Source organism: Anoplolepis gracilipes, chromosome 8 (assembly GCF_047496725.1).
Source record: "Anoplolepis gracilipes chromosome 8, ASM4749672v1, whole genome shotgun sequence".
Lineage (NCBI taxonomy): Eukaryota > Metazoa > Arthropoda > Insecta > Hymenoptera > Formicidae > Anoplolepis > Anoplolepis gracilipes.
Window position 1 is genome coordinate 9,744,568 of NC_132977.1, and position 17,637 is coordinate 9,762,204.

Below are 17,637 nucleotides of genomic sequence, written 5' to 3' on the forward strand. Positions count from 1 at the left end.
GTACGAAATTTGAAATGCAATATTTAAAATATTACGTATAGAAAAAAAATCTTGGAAATTTTATATCCTTCTTATATATATGTATATAAATTTTAAATATAGAGACAAAGAGAAATTATAAAACAGAGAAAAAGAAATAACAAGAGACAAGGTTTATTATGTTCTATAATTTTAAGCCACAATTAAAATACCATATATATATATATATATACACTATATGAATTATTATGTAAATCAGATAATTCCTGAATCTGTTTTTACATGTTTCTTAATATCTTTTCCTCTTCCGTAACGAGAAGGAATCATCTCTCAATTAAGGAAAGGATTAAGTACACGTTTCGCGCGTATACAAGGATGTAAGCGGCACTGTGCCAGAACGCGAAGACCGACTTTTGCTACTTTTGCAGTCGATTATTAAATGGGTAGCCTAGCCGTATCGTACGCAACGCTGCCTAGTAATCGGAAAACGAAGACAATGCCCGCCACGCCGTACCGCGGATAAGGTTAACAGCCTCCATCGCGAGACTACACAAGTGTCTTCTGGCATGCACCTGCCGTGCAACGTGTGTGACTGATGCACGCGTGGAAGGAATACATTCTGCTCGATGTTAGATAACATCCACGACAATAATATGAGAGCTCGTATGATTTTCTTAGGCTTTCTTATGTTTATAGAGAAATAAATAGACACTTGTTTCAATCGTACAAATGTAAAACAATATCGGGAATATTTTTCAAAAATACTTTTACCATAAAAAAAAAAAGTATAGAAAAAAATTCTACGTCCCTTTCGAGAAATTATTTCTCCAAAATTATGCAAAAAACATATTCCGGATTAATGTCGAGATGAGAAAATTACTATATACACATTTTTACGTATATATTTAATTAGAATTAATGACTCTCAAATTAGGTTCCGTCATCACTTTGCCACACTACTAGCTTTAATTATTCTATTTTAACAGATTACTGGCCATTACTTGATCTACAGATTATCTTGTGACTTCAACTTGACGCATCATCGCCAGCCAGACATTAAAGTCTCTTCTCTTCTCGCGGCTACACGTTGCAACAACCAGCCGGTAACGGTGGCTGATGTACAGGGACAAATAATTAATTGGTGCGAAGGTAAGAGAACGAGTTCGCCGACTTGGAAAAGCGGTAGGAGCGAGACGGAGCATTTCCTCCTCTCGATAGCGAGATTCAAACCGGTCGCACCGCCATTTTCCCTGAGTTTTTACCGGCACAGCCAACGGTTTGCGTGGTACAAACGGGTCAGCCAGGTCATCCTGCTTCCTCATCCTTCTCAAGTTAACTATAAATGCCCTCGTCGATGACGTCGGAAAGAAATGCAACAATTCTAATAATATACATGTTCTGGTATTCGGCTTAATGACACGGCGAGAATTTACACAAGTATTTCACGACAATGAGTTCGATTAGAATTCGTTAATCAAAGGAGGTGACCGGACCACTGGATTAACGGAAATCTTTTTTAGATCGAGAACGACGGTCTAGAGTGAAATAAAATCAACATTTAAATCATCTTTAAGAAATCCAAGTTTTATTGACTTGAATTTCTACTCTGATATAATCGCTCTCTATAGTTGTCAAACAATATTTCTAAAATATATAGTACATTATAATCAAAAGTAAATAGAAATATCCATCATACATATGTCCCTAAAATAAATCTCCCCCTCTTTTTTCTTTCTCCGCTCAATTTAAAATATCTACTTATATAATAGATAATTTCGAGTATTATTAATATGTCCAATATCTACGTTGTTCGGATATCTAGGTTCGTTGCGTCTATTAATATTAACGATTCACTTATAAAATATCCTCCTCAAGTAGCATTGACGTAAGGCAAACACGACATTCATCAGCCACCGCAAGTACTGCACAACGATGTAGCTTAGACAGTATTTTCTCAGAACCGCCGTTCCGGTATCGCGCGTAGGCCCAAGAAGTTTGTGTGCCGCATTCCGATCTGCACCACCTAGACCGGTATTAATTACCTAAGTCGATAAGCGAGGCGACAAGCCGTATACCGGCGACGGATGTCGCATTACGGGACTTTTCTGCCGTCGCGAAGTAGAAAGGAGTCGTGTGCGTGTATGTGATTGCGCCGGCATAAAAGGAGATATCTGGCGATTACGTGGATGTTCGTTCAGATTAATCTCGCCGCGTGGAGCGTGAAGCGGTGCCAGTAGCACGCACCAGCTGCTGAGAAATTATGTTCGTGGATGAAGAACCAACGCGCCTCGCCACTCGCCACATATGATCCTTAAAGCAGCGAATTTTTCATGCTTGAACTGCATTCTTCTTGCGTACTTTGATTCTTTATAGTTTCCTTTAGCGTGTATCGCAGGCCGCGCGAAAAGCCTCTTAGGACATAATTCAAATCATATGTCATGCAGCTATGAATGAATGCATTGAATGTTACTCAGCGTGTTACTCAGTGTTATATTTAATGATCACGATAGTTTGAAAATTATTATTTTGTTCATAAAAGATTTTTTTATCGCGACCTGATTTTTTATAGAAATTCTCGACTACTTTTTTCGAAAATATTAATTAAAACACGGGAATTAAAAAATTAATATGTAAAAAAATAATAAATCGTATGTAAGATATTTTTAATAAAATTTGCAATCCGTTTTTCTTTCCTGTTAGGATTTTTTGATGGTCCTCTAATTATTAAAGTCACTATTTCTCAATGGCTTTACCTATATTTACGTTTAGATAAAGAGTTTATGGCGTCGTCAGATTGACATCGAATAAATATAACCGTGCGATCATCATAGTCTCCATAAGGACGGCTTATAAACAACTTTTGGTGAGTGGGTTAGTCACGAGGAGCACATTTGTCTGTTTGTTTTCCTATTGACACACTTTACAAGCGTGGCGTAATACGGCACGACACCAGGGATGCTCAATTCGGTCATGCATTACTTTCCGATCATGGGTCAGTGAGTAATCCACGGTAGCGGACCCAGCTTGGTAGCCGTCGATTGAGCCTCTCTGATTGGCTAACGGTCGCTAACATAGCTTGTGCTGAATCGTAACACGTTCTGTTTAAACTCGAAATCGTCGCTGTCTGTCATTGACTGTTCGCCAACGAAATACAGTCAAGGCGGAAAGCAACAAGGACGCACTCGTCAACGTGTATTAGCCCTATTGTATTCGCAAGATGATGAAAAAGGATTTTCACACACTTGTGAAAAGGAAACCGAAGGAACAACGAACGTGACGACTCATTGTCGGCGGAATCAGCTTTTGTAATTGATGCTCGTTTTTTCTGTTAACACGCTGTTGCACTTTATGCCCTTCACGAATTTTCGCATCGCAAAGTTGCGAAAGAAGAACACGCGTACAATGTTGAATTAAAATAGAATTAAGGAGATTGTGTGATTTTTATAAAAGTATAACTTTTATATTTAATTCTTATAATTTATTCTATTCTTTATATTATTCGATTATTATTTCTCTTTATATGATGATAATAATTTGTTTGTAATTTTGTGATAAAATGACTTTTGTATTTTAACGAGTTAATACAATTACGCTGTTATTCTAATTATCAATAACATTATTAAGTCGATAATGTTTTAATCAATTTTAAACGTGACATACATTCAATTTTTTCATTTATTTGGAATAAAAATGGAATTTAATAACACATAATAATACGGAAGTATGCACTTGCTTCTATACGCTTATCACGCGTATCACTTAAACGCACCAGATGCTAACTTTGAAAGTTTGATTATAATCAAGTGCTTACCTTGCTAGATCAGAATAGGCCAGACTAATACTAACTGTGGTCACGCGGTGAAAGGATCAGGATTTCCTCCCGAGGATTTGCATACTTGCTTACAGGCCGTATTATGTACAAAGTTATGCATAAACTTCTTAGATTAGATAAAATGGTGAGCAAGTACTTCAAGTATATATCAAGAGTAAAATAAGGTTCCAAAAAATATACTTTATATATTTTTTTAAATGATATATGTATATAGAAAATAAACTAATAAAAAATTCTATAGAAAATCTTTATATTGTAAAATCTTTGAATACTTTTTATTTGATTATCAATATTGCATATATTTCAAGATTTTTGTACATGACTTCGCAAATACGTCAAATATCAGAAAAAATTATATGTCACAAGATTCCTCAAGAAAGTAGAGAGAAAATTTTTTTCGATTTTTTGTCTGTTCATATTACGATCTCACTACAGTGTGGCACTTTTGTGAGGCTTATATGCGGCGTGAGATTCGGCGCGACATCGGCAGGAGTGCGAATTAACGGATGATATATTCGTAACCTGTTTCCATTTTCTCGCGGCATGCTAACGGCACGGCCGATCGTCATGAATAACGATTTACCTCTCGTATAGAAGAGGTGGAACGTTTTCGCACGGATTTCTACGAAAGTGGCGTAATCGTTCCTTCGGACATAATCACGCGTCTGAAACAATATCTATTTTCAATATCAAGGCCGCTTAGCGTTTCTAATCCGTGAACTTCGCACGTTTATCATCCAATTAAAAGTAGTGAAAAAGTTTCGTTTTCTGAGTTAAACGCAAATTATTTAGATTATTATTTAAAAAACGCTATTGCACATTTCCAATTATTTATAGTTTATTGCACCTCAAACTGTAAGTTGATTATTTATAATAATACTATATATATCTCCTTTTTTTATTACCTTAAGAAAATCATACACATCACAGAATAACAATTTTTTTTTTGTATATAATGAATATAAAATTTAGAATATGCGCATTGGATCTGCATAAGCATATATTAAAAAAAAATTTTTTTTAATATTTTCACAATAAAGATTTTTTTTCAATTCCATTTTTCAAGATACAAAATGTTTTCACTTACTAACTTATTATTCACTTTTTAATATAAAACTTATACAACTAAAAATTAAATAATTTCCTTTTTTATACGTTATTTAAATATATATATATATATATATATATATATATATATATATATGCAAAATTAATATATCAAAATATACAAAAAAAATATGAAGGCTCCTCGAGGGATAAATACGATAAACGTGCTTTATCGATAGAAAGGATTCATTATGTCAGTCATGCGTCGAGACACGCTCATCGTGACTTGTCGAGTGCCATCGAACAAGTGACCTTAACAGAATAACGTGCGCGCCCATTATTACGTGGCGAAGTGGTATATATTATGTGTGCATGTCGGGGTGCATCGAGATACAAAAGGTTACTAGGTTTTGTATTATGCAACCGTGCCTCGTCACTCCTCCATGTCGGGACGTGATCTTCATCGAAATCAAATCTCTAAAGCAAATACCGAAAATATTAAATATTTAATTTTAAAACTGATTTAAAATTTTAACATTAAGTTTATGAATATTTCTGCAATTTTTTTAATCTCCACATTAACATATTATTAAAATTAATTTATAATATATGCCGAAATATATCCAATATTAAATCACACACAATGTTAGTTATATATAATGTATCATATACATGAAAAATTTATAATTTTGCATATATAGTTCAAGAAACATGCATTAAGAATTAACTTTATTAATACCAAAAAAAGTAAAAAGAAATAATAATAAATAATAATAAAATACAAATAGTCTGAAATAGTAATAATGGCTAAAAATTACTCAGTGCATTTACTCGTAATTGTCGAAACGGTCTATCATAGTTTTAAATTCCGATTACGCAAGAGAGACGACGTATAAATGCAAACCACAAACCCATGGCCGCGCGACAGAGTCAAATTAATTCAGAAGGCTTCCTCCTCGTTTTTATATCGCAAGCCAGTTAATAACCTCGCGCCGACAAGTTTTTAGATCACAGCTCGTACGGACGAACGACCAGCTAGCTCAAAGAACGGAGACCAACTTTCCAAGTCTCATTTTCTTTATTTGTTCTTTTTCGTTATTTTCGTCGTTGCTACCTATACCTTTTCTTCGATTATTAATTGTTTTGCTCATCTCGTGTTCTTTACTTCCTGCCACATATCTAATATCTATTCACAGATGACCGTGTTTAACTGGAACGGAAAATTCTCGCGATATCTATGAACGATATATGTCAATTCTTCGTTATGCCACGATAACTGGCACATACTGGCACATAGCCGCAAAAATAACGTTAATCCTGAATTTATTGCAAGTGCTACATTTAAAAAATTGAATAATAAATCAGAAAAAAATCATAATATTGTATTTTGCGAAACATATAAATTTTTTATACAAAAAAATTATGTAATAATAAAAAAAAATGTAAGTAAATAAACGTAATATAATTTGTAACAAACGTCAAAAAATGAAATAAAAATAAAATTTAAAAAATTGCATATTTTTTATTTTAAAAAATTATATAAAATAATTATCTTTTTCGATTTTCTGTTTATCTTTTTTCTTATCGTACGTTTTCTCGAAATTGTTAGTTTTAACTTTCTTGTGGAGATAAAGCGATAAATGCGCTAGGTAGTTTCCTGTTTCACATAGTACATCAAACTAGTAAATCCAGAACATCAGAAAGCGACGGCGATAAGGATTCCCGTTTTTACCTCATTCTTTTGCAAAAAACAACTTTTACTACTATTATTAACAAACACCATTTCGATACCTCTCCTTTTGAAAAATTTGTTTCGCATACTCGAAATAAAAAAGCAAATAATCAAGTTTCGATTCCAATCCGGTTTTATTACAGAAACACTTGATATGCCCGAGTAAATTAATAATTATTACAAAATCTCTAACGTCAACGAAATACCGAATAGGTTATCAATAGATAAAAATTATATCATATCTTTTTATATCAACTTTATTATTTATATTCAGTTAATCCGCATATAAATTGGAATTTGTTTTATATTTATCGTATTGTACAATTATAATTATAATTATTAATTTAATGTATATTATTATGTTCCTCGAAATAAATATGAACGATAATAAATATTTAATTTTGCAATATGTTAATACTTAATTTTTTTAAATATATAAATAAAGCAACTAATCTTTTATTTTTGCATATTATATTAACTACATATATTAATTTTCTTTGGTCATTTCTGATAACTTACAGTAATTCATAATAAAAATCGCGAATAAAAGAATAATACTCGAGAGATAAGTAATCATGCAAGAAATCGATTGAACATTCGACATCGTGCAATTATTGTAACGTTGAAGCAGACGAAAATTCAAAGTCGGATCTTTCAATTGCCGCACACGACGTTCGTCCGAAAGATGCATCTTAATAGCATCCATTGAATGTCGAACGTCGCAAGTGCGTACGAAAGATAAAATGGGATAATGCACAGGATAAAGCACAGTCGCGCGCGAAACGAGCTCAGCAAAATGTTTCGCGTGGTCAGAAATTCCGATTTTTGCAACGTCTACTTTTTTTTTTTATCTCTTTTCCCGGCTACGTTCCTCTCGTGACTGATGGTCGCGTTATAGCGACGTGGTGCACGTCAGTGCATCTCCGTGTCTTTGGAAACCTGTTCTTCGTCGGCGCTTTGAAGCTTCGATCGCCATTCGCCGTTCGTTTCGTGTCGCGGTCCGACAAATTTTCATTTTTATGATACGAGACCGGAGAATGAACGTAGAAAAAGGAAAAGAGGAGACTACAGAAATTCAAATGCAAAGAGAATTTGGTAAAGAGAGGAAAAAAACCTCGTGACAAGACTTCAAAAAAAAAAAAAACAACTACACAAACTTGATACTCATGGTAACTCGTACTCATGGTATGTACGTATGTATTTACCTCGAAGATGACGAAAATAAGAAACACTCAGACATAACGGTGACAGTATCTTCACCAGAACGAACGGGACATTGAACTTATAAATTTTTAATCAACATAATCATGCAAAACCGATCAATATTTTTTATATCTATAATGATAATAAATATTTAATTTTGCAATATGTTAATACTTAATTTTGTAAAACATATAAATAAAGCAACTATAATTAATCTTTTATTTTTATATATTATATTAATTACATATATTAATTTACTTTGCGCATTTCTGATACGTGGCATCGTAGTTTATTTTAGAAAATAATGACAAACGTAAAAAAAATATCTAATGGAAACCTATACAGGGTATCTACTCAAATCTTGTAAAAAAATTCTCTAATTTTCTAGTTTTGTTTAAAATTCCAAGTAAAAAGAATATCTTCAAAACTTTTTAATACAACTTTCTTTAAGATAAATTTTTTATTATATTTTCTAATGTTTTTCATTCGTACGAAGGAAAAACACAGAGCCTCTTAAGTTTCAATTGTAGATTTATAAATGTACTTAAAAAGAACTGAATAATTTTCATAAGATAATTTTTCATTTATATAAAAAGTTATATGCGTAAAAATTATTAGAATATTAATTAAATAAATTAATTAAACAAATTAAATTGCCAAATTAAACGCTGATCATATTTCGATAATTCTGTCAATTGATGATTATTCTCCGTTATTCTACAATTACCTACTTTTAATTTCTAGAGAGAGAGAGAGAGAGAGAGAGAAAATTCTATACATCAAAATTATTAAAATATTTATTAAATAAATTAGATTAGGAGATACCAAACACACAAGTACTGATTGTGAGATGAGATGCTGGTCATATTTCGAATGTTCTATCGACTTTAAATGAGATTTCGTGTTATTTTTTTTGTCATTCTGTAATCACTTATACTTTCTGAACAAAGTTCTAGACATGCATAAAAATTATTAAAATATTTGTTAAAAAAATTAAGTATCGAAACGCCGGTATAACATGAATCTCATTTACGTCTAGTGTCTTGGGCAATCTAATTTATATAATTATCTAATAGAATATTTTAATAATTTTTACGCATAAAACTTTTTGTAAAATTATTGTAGAATTTTCAAGCTCTTAAAATCTGATGAGAAATGCTAAAAAATCGTCAACAAACAAAGCAAAACTTGACGCAGTAAACTTGACATCTCGGTTTATCTCGAGCCATTTTTTTTTATTTAATAATCAGAACTATTTGTTTAATTTTATCAAGAATTGTAGAAAAACACTTTATTAAAAATAAAGCCAAAACTCTCAACAATTAATGAGTTTCCACAAAATGAGACGCCAGTTTTACATACACGGCTGACTGTTTACAAGATAAAAAGCAAAATTATCACAAAAAGAATTTTCGAAAAAATTCCCTGAATCCCAATAAAAGAATTCTATAAAAGACTTGCTATATGATCAAGGAGTAGACTTGCTATATTATCAAGTGTATAAAAAAGTGAAAGTTTTATTATATATACAATAGATAGGAATTTACGAAATTATACATACAATAGATACGAATAAATTTTTATTATTAAAAAAATATTTGTTTAATAATGTTTTTTGTTTTAAAAGTTTCTACTACCTCTTGTATGAATATTATTATTATTTCGAGTCAAACACCTTCACAATAACTCTAATTAAACAGTAGAAAAGGTGGAAAAGCACATAAATATATTCATCATTTCGAAAGTGTTAGGAATCTACCGGTTCGAGCGAGTGCGTGGCGGAGAAAGTCGGATCCGGAAACGGCCAAGCGGCGGTACCACAATTTTCGGCGGTGGTTGTCGAGTTCGCTTCCGTCCGCGAATTTAGCCTCGGCCCGGCGAGGCCCGGACAAAAGAGGCCTTGTCCATCACGCTGGGGCAGCCAGCAGAGCGTGAAACCAGAACTTTAATTTACCAATTCCGGTACGAGTACACTGCGGCGGCTGCGTGCACGAGATGCTAAGAGAGATAAAGCGACAGGAGGGAATTTGGAGAAAAGCGCGAGCGCGCGCTCTTACCTCTCTCTCTCTCTCTCTCTCGGCCCGTGTTTACTTTCTACGAAAGACAATCGAAGGGAATCTCTTCCCGGGATGCTTTCACAATTGTCTTCCGCCACCGTTGTTCTCACCGGCTCCCGGTGGCTTCGGAGAATCAATCGTGTTAATTATGCCGACGCACAGCTCGCGCGGCTCGCACACATGCGTGTAACTTAATTTCGACTGCGGCGAAAGTGTTTTAACCTCGATCGCGAAAGTGCATCCAGAGATGCACACGCCGCTACCACCAAAAAATGTGTGTGGGATTGCTCCTTTCGAATTTTTATAGCCCGAGATTGCGCGGGCTCGTTTCGCTCGCGAGAAGAATTTACGTGCCTCCCTAGAGGTCACCCTGGTTATAACCTTGAAATCAGACCTTGGCCAGCCCTCAACGACCGTCGTCACCTACGTGTTAGGTTGCATTCTAAAATCGTCTCTGCGTTCAGAACGTGTAAAAATAAAGAGCTCACAAAAATATAATAAAAAATAAACTAACAGATATATATGTATATTCCCATATTGGCTATTGATTTTTAAAATGATAGGCAAATATCTCATCTTCCTCCCTTTTGTTATTGTAAGAAAATATCATAATATTATTAATTGATGCAAAATATAAGTAATCCTACAAAAATTGTATTAATAATCTTAGATGTGTAATTTAAAAGGTCCAAAATTCAAAAACATTTTTTTTAAACAAGCACATAAATAGATTAATAAATAAAGTCACATTTAATAAATAATATTAAAAATAATAAAATCTCTCCCAAAGTCGTCATAAAAAATAACGATTAAATTATACTGTAAAGTATCTTATTGTGAAAAATATATAAAACGGTTATGTTACGACTATAATAATCAAGAGGAAGCATTCTCGCAAGCTGTGCCATTTTTCAGAACTACCGGCGTAATTTAGGGGACAGGGTCGTCCGGAGAAATTATACGAAGGGGACCGAATGGCGCCTCGCGCCGTCATGGTCGAGCGTTCCAATTCACGATCGGATCAAATAACTGAAATTCATATACGAAAGTTGGTCGCACTTGAAAACTACGGATCCAGGGCGGGACTACTGGCCGACCACCGGCGTTTTCACCGATACGAATACAACGGCGAAACGCGAGTGAAACGTCGTAATAATTACATATTACGCTCCCGGAGAAATAACCGCGCCGGTCACTGCCAGAAATCGCAATTTTCGTAAATGCGCCGTCGTGGAGAGGCTTTCGTTTTCGCTCTACACTGTCATCTCCTCATGAAAGTTCACCTACACATGGCACATGGACAGTTAGAAATCACTCTCGTTTCTCTCACATGCTTTAATTGCGCGTTACAAAACTTACAATTCCAAAAAAAAAAAAAAAAAAAAAAAAAAGCTCACTTTTTTGTATATATTTTATATATAACTGAATTACCAGAAAAAAAAAATAAAATAAAATCTATATCATTTTAAACAAAGCGGAACGAAAGACATTAAAACGTGATGAATTAATACACGAAGATCTCATGACAAAAAAAATGGAGTTTCCGTTAGATCAAGAAAATACTACCGCATGCTCGATTACGATTAAAGCACGTGACAGTGCACGTGACAAATGCGATATGAACAAATGAGGTAGAGTTGTCAGTAGTATAATAGTATAATAGTACCTGCTAGAAATCCTTTTCTACTTGTCCGCCGCAACGTCTTTCATTTCGCAAGATTCTCTCCACGACAATTTTTATTTAAACTGCATCATTTCCTTCTTGATTCTATTTTGCGGTCAGAACTGAAGAGAGTCGAGGAAAAACGACAAGATGCAACTCGTGGTTGTTCGTGACAGATTATACAACGGAAGACGGATCGGTTTTCAACTTGTCTGCATAAGTAATATTTTTTATCATAACGTTCGTATGTTTCGATATCATTAATAATTTGATTCGCACTTAATTTTAAATTAAAAATTATATAAAATAAATTTAAAAATTATTGATAAAATCAGCATAAATATTGAATTGAAAATTAATGGTTTATATTAAATTTCAAAATTAAAAATTTCTTTAATTAAATTACGCAAACGAATCACAGTAGTTTGATTTTAACAGGGCAATTAGGTTCTAACTGATAAATTAATGTTAATGTATTTTATCCATAATAAATGATGACATTCAAACGCGGAAATTTTTTACAACAGGAATAAAGACTCGAATTTGCATCTCGATAGTAACCGCAGCTTCTTCGTCGATATGCGTATTAGTGAATATAAAAGCACGATCGCGCATTATAAATTGACATCATTACTAAGCCAGGATTATTTTCATTGATTACCAACAACAGCTATAAATACTATCTGCGTATCTATACGTTGCATACGAAACATTCAAGCAAAGCAAACTTAGAACAAACGTATATCTGATGTTTAAATAGTATCTACTCTTTTCCTCCCTAGTTTATTCATGCATGTATTAACATATAGAACGAAGGGCTCTCTACGAATGATACCATACTAGTATATTATGCATTCTCCAACAGTCAGTGATAATCCAGAACGATACATCACGTCGCGGGCGCAAAACACGAATTACTAACGAGATCCGGTTGACTTTCACAGAAACGTGAGGCACTCGATGTTATTCCCGATAAAATATTCGCAAATGTATTCATAGTCATAACAAAAATACTGAATTGTAATCCGGATCAATACTCAACGTATGAAACAGGATAAAGTTATAAGATATATACAGTATATACTGCATTGTCAATTCGGAATTGATTTTTCCTGAATGAAAATGTCAAAAGAGATTACCATTCAATGCAACTTTCTAATTCTCGACATTGTATATGTACATCTTCACAAATAAGTCTCAAATTAAAATTCTGATAAAGAAAAGTCCACGTAAAATTAAACGAAGAATATAATATAACTTTAATTTAATTGCTTTCAGTGATTTCTTTGAAAAATAAAAAAAAATTTATACATATATTTTTCTAAGTTTTTATTAATTATTACAAAATTTAGCTAAAGTATATATTTCAAAATTTTTGCAAATTATATCGACTCCAAGTTAAACAAAGACTGTATCATTAACAAGATTGCAAAACTTCTTTTTTTAAAAGTTATTCTTATATGTATATTTGATTATATACATCAAATTTCAATTTATGTTGATATAAAACGTCGCGTTAACAAACTCCTAATGATATTTTTATTTAATATTTAACTGTAGTTATGTATTATTATATAAATTACTTTTTCGGATAATAAATTAACATACATTGAGTTAATATAAATAGTACGAGATGTAAGATTTTGTAGCCGGTAAGTAACTGCTCATTCTGACGCCTTCAAGGAGAAATCAAGCTGCGTGAAGCCATAAGTCCGGTCAACGGACGCTTATTAATCCAATAATCTGCTGCGTAATCCAACATCGTTTATTAATCGCTATCTAGTCTAGTCGCAAAAGAACTGAGTATCACGTGCCTACTCGTGCACTAATGAGCTTCGCTCGAAGACAAGGAGAAAGATGTGTCTAATGAACGTCCGCCGCGCGGTAATAAATCGTTCACGCGCTCTACAAAAAAAAAAAAAAGAAAAAAAAGAGATCTCAATGCAAATCGATCGACACTCCTTTTTATTCCTGTTTTCGTGCGCGATCGATCGAACTCCATCGAAGCGTTCCGATCCAATAAATAAAAACGGAACAACCGCCGCGGTGTATAATCTTTGTCAGTCATGCGAGTCCGTTCTGCCAACGCGATCGATCGACGACAATTCGTTCTGATCGGCTGTTTTGCTCGCAATCGGCTGAGAAAATGACTCCTTCTTGACGAAACATTTTAAATTGCATACCTGCTGTCAGTTGCCCTATTCACCCCTAACTGTAACGTAATAATTCGTGCTCGACTGCGAATTCGTAAAAAACACGAGTACCTCCAATTTGCAAGTAAATATTAAATTCCATTCAAAATTAAAGCATTAAAACTTACGTAATTAATGTGCATAATAAATATCATTCTCGTTTTTCTTATGTTAATTTGTGTACAGAGAGAAATATTGTTTTTTTTTTTTTTCATTTATGACGTTATATTATTTATTGTAAAGCAGTATTTGTCGTTAAGAATATAAATTTAACTCTTTAATTTTGAATGCCGTATACTGTCTTATTGTTAATTCGTATTATTATTTTAAATTCTGATCAATAAATAATAAATCAGAAGAATATGTTTTAATTTCAATTATTATGTATTTCCATCTTTTTTACTAATTGATAATTGTATAAAATCTATAATAGTTTTTATGTATTATATAAAAGTCGTTTACCGTACGAATATCGCAGTTAAAATGTAAAATGCCTTATTATCATATAAAACAAATTTGATGGAAACGCTCAAGAAAATCAAATTATTATTTTAACACATTACCATATTGTTTGAGCAAAGAATATATGCGCATGAAAATAACATGAACTTTGTACTCTCTGAAAGCAATTTATCTCTACAACTTGAAGCAATTTTTTAAATTAATATTGAAATTAAAGTAATATCAATAAACTCACACTTAAAAAAAAATTTCTTTCCAGCTAAGATAATTATATTCATTAAATATTAAAAACAGCCGCATCTCATTATCGATTTTATATATTCTGTCTTTGTAAATTGTATACGATCATGTTTCTTAAAAAGCCTAAGAGCTCCATACAATTCAAAGAGCGTGTATACATATATGTATATAAATTTCAATTATTTTGTAATTAATTTTTTGTTGTTTAATAAAATACTAAAATATACGAAAGTTTATAATTTATATAATATTTAATCTGTCGTAATTTATTTCAAAATAATGTAGATCTATAAAATATATTTATTTATATCATTTTTTTTATATAACTGTAGAGAAGTAAAGAATAAATTTAAATATGTCAAATAATTTATAAGAACAAATAGTAGAAAATATGTTTCACTGCTATGTCTATTAATACATTACAAATTAAACATTTCATAATCGTCAAAAAAGATCTCTATCTTTTCGTTTTTTCTAGTATATTTTTCTCTTATAAATCTGATATTCGCAAAATCCATTACCTTGAAAAATATCAATGTTATATTATAAATATTTTATTACAAGTATTGTAATTATATTTCAAAGCCAAAAAATATGAAATATTTTACATACATTATATTATATAACGACGTAAAATAAATTATTAGTATATATATATATATATATATATATATATAAATACTAAGTAATTAAATTCATAAGCAACAAATAATAAATAATTTATAAACTACTCACCACACATATACAAATACACACATACATAGTTCCATTGTCATTCGATGCCTCTCCGAGAGCCTCCTAGTCGTTTTCTTCTCTCTTGTTCATAACTTCGCTGCTTCTTTATGGCACTCACACAATACTCACTAGCGAAAATACGGTTATTTACGATCGCACGATACTTTGCACGTCACTCTCAAAGTTGATCGCACACGACGTGAATTTTATTATATGTACTTCAATGGGGAAACAATGCTACGATCACAAAGCTATGATCCTTTATTTCGTTGTGTTTCTACGAGCCATTCTACGATATCCTATGTTGTTTGTCGCGAGAATGAAATCAATCGCGCAAGCTGATAATCTTTAATTATAATACTCGTAGCGCAAGTAATAGTGTGTTTCAATATCTTTCGGAACGTAATGATATGTAAAATGTCTCGCGTCGAGGGCTACTTGCCTGCGCGAATCTCGCGAATGATCAAAAAACTAGGCGTTATTATATCAAGTCGTGTTCCATCGACTATTTATTAACAACTGTAAGGAATAGCGACGTGACCTTGTTGAAGTATTTGACATAGGTATGCGATGTAGTAGGACGAATCCCCACCACTACAATAGGCAGCAAGTGGGGGAAAAGGATCGACACGCAGAGAGAAAAATAGGTCTTTGTGACATTAATATGAATGTTAGTACGCGTATACTCGTCCTTGAAGGAAGAAGGAATTTTGGAAATCAGTCGCGCAGGCTGACAATCTTGAATTATAATAATCGTAGAGCGAAAAATCAAATGCGGTACTTTTCTTAAAAGATAACGCGACATATAAAACGTCTCGCATCGTAATCTATATTTACTCTCGCAAATAACAATAAGTAAGTAATGAAAAGCCGTGATACAACTTATTCAATTTAAAAATCCACAGAATGTAATATATTTTCTAATCTGATTTTGTGGAATGTTGAATATTTCGTGGCGATAACAAATGAATTTTCACACGCTTCTTGCCGCTTTTCGCACCTTTTATCACGCAATTATTTACATGACCTTGTCACTCACGCGACGTAACTGGAGCGAGAGAGAGAGAGAGAGAGAGAGAGAGACTCCGTGTATCATCACATTATCTCTCGAGATACGAGCGCGACAAGTACTATTACGAGATACCAAACGCGATCATTCCCTATCGAACGGATTATCAATCTGCGCGATTAATTAATTCCTGTGACGACTCGTTGATGACTATTTCGCAGCAAGTACTTTTATATTCATTTAAAATAAGAATCGAAACGATGGAGAATTATAATTTTAATGAGCAATTATTGTTTTAATCTAATTCTTTATGAACAATATATACATATGTATATTACATCTGTAAATATGTTTGGAGTCGAACATCTTGCGTCGTGCTTTCAATTTTTCGCCCATTTTGGTATATTATTATACTCGGATTGACAGCGCAAAATGATACACGAATCGCTGAATCAAGGGTCGGAAAAGCGTGATATATTCATTGTTTAATAAATTATCAAACATATTTTGTGAAATTTGTGTTGGTACTTTATGATTTAATTGTGACCGAAATCTATCGCGCAAGTAAATATATTCGGATATTCTGCGGAATTTTAAACTCGTAATCCAATACTATTTATTCGCAGTTATATTATAATACAAGATAATAATCGTGCCAAAAGAGCATATTATTTATTAGCAACGTTGTTACGACAGAAGAGATGAATTTAGTCGCGCGACTTTCGGACGCTTAACGAATCATAATTTTGTGTGATCGTAGCTTCCGCAATGTATTTTCCCATCGTAATATAATAAGATTCGCGTCGTGTGCGATTACGTTGAAAATGTCATGCTAAGTGCCACATGATTGTAGTATTTTGCTGATTAGTGCACGCGCGATATCGTGAATGCACTTTCGCGAATGCTGTGTGAGTGCCACGAAGAAAACAGCAAAATGGACAAGAGAAAAAGAAAAATCCCAACACGAAGGAAGAGGCATCGGGTGATAACGGAGCAGCAACTGGTGAGTAATTTATATGTCATTTATTATTTATATTATTTATAAATTTAATTACCTTATCTTCCTACGATAGTAAAAAGATTTATCATTTTATGCATCCGGTTAAAATGTCGAGCTAAACAGAGTCCTATCCTTATTAAATTAATTTTTTTTTATCAAGATATCTTGAGAAATGCAATAGTAATTCTTGCTTTTAGCATATAATGCTAACTGCTCGTAAAAAAAAAAAAAAAAAAAAAAAAATGGTATCACGAATCTCGGTTAAGTCCGCATGATGACAGAGAGAAGTATAGGATATTTTATTAGAACTGGATATACTGGATGCTATATCTGCCTGCTGTGAGAGCGGCCTGTTAACTACTTGCGATTGTGAGATATTTGCGGAGTATCCCGCGGGCATTCGCGCTCTTTGAGAGTGCGAGGCTTACATAAATGTTCTCGCGATGCCACCGACTAACACGGATCGGCGATTATTTACCGCAATAA

At 32.9% G+C, this 17,637-nt stretch overlaps 2 protein-coding genes across 4 annotated transcripts in view; one reads left to right on the top strand and one right to left on the bottom strand.

Moving 5' to 3' along the window:
- Positions 1 to 17,637, bottom strand: part of Rhogef64c (Rho guanine nucleotide exchange factor at 64C) — a 112,002-nt gene that overhangs the window by 48,771 nt on the left and 45,594 nt on the right. Inside the window, exon 1 of one of the 3 annotated variants that reach the window (XM_072897565.1) lies at positions 15,143 to 16,095. The exons of the other annotated variants lie outside the window; for them this stretch is intronic. The gene's annotated coding sequence lies outside the window, so the exon portion shown is untranslated. Of the gene's footprint in view, positions 1 to 15,142; positions 16,096 to 17,637 lie in introns of those variants that run through there. 3 annotated transcript variants of the gene reach the window in all.
- The window catches only part of Axo (axotactin), a 45,891-nt gene continuing 44,957 nt past the window's right edge, over positions 16,704 to 17,637 (top strand). The window contains exon 1 of the mRNA XM_072897555.1: positions 16,704 to 17,154. The gene's annotated coding sequence lies outside the window, so the exon portion shown is untranslated. The remainder of the gene's footprint in view (positions 17,155 to 17,637) is intronic.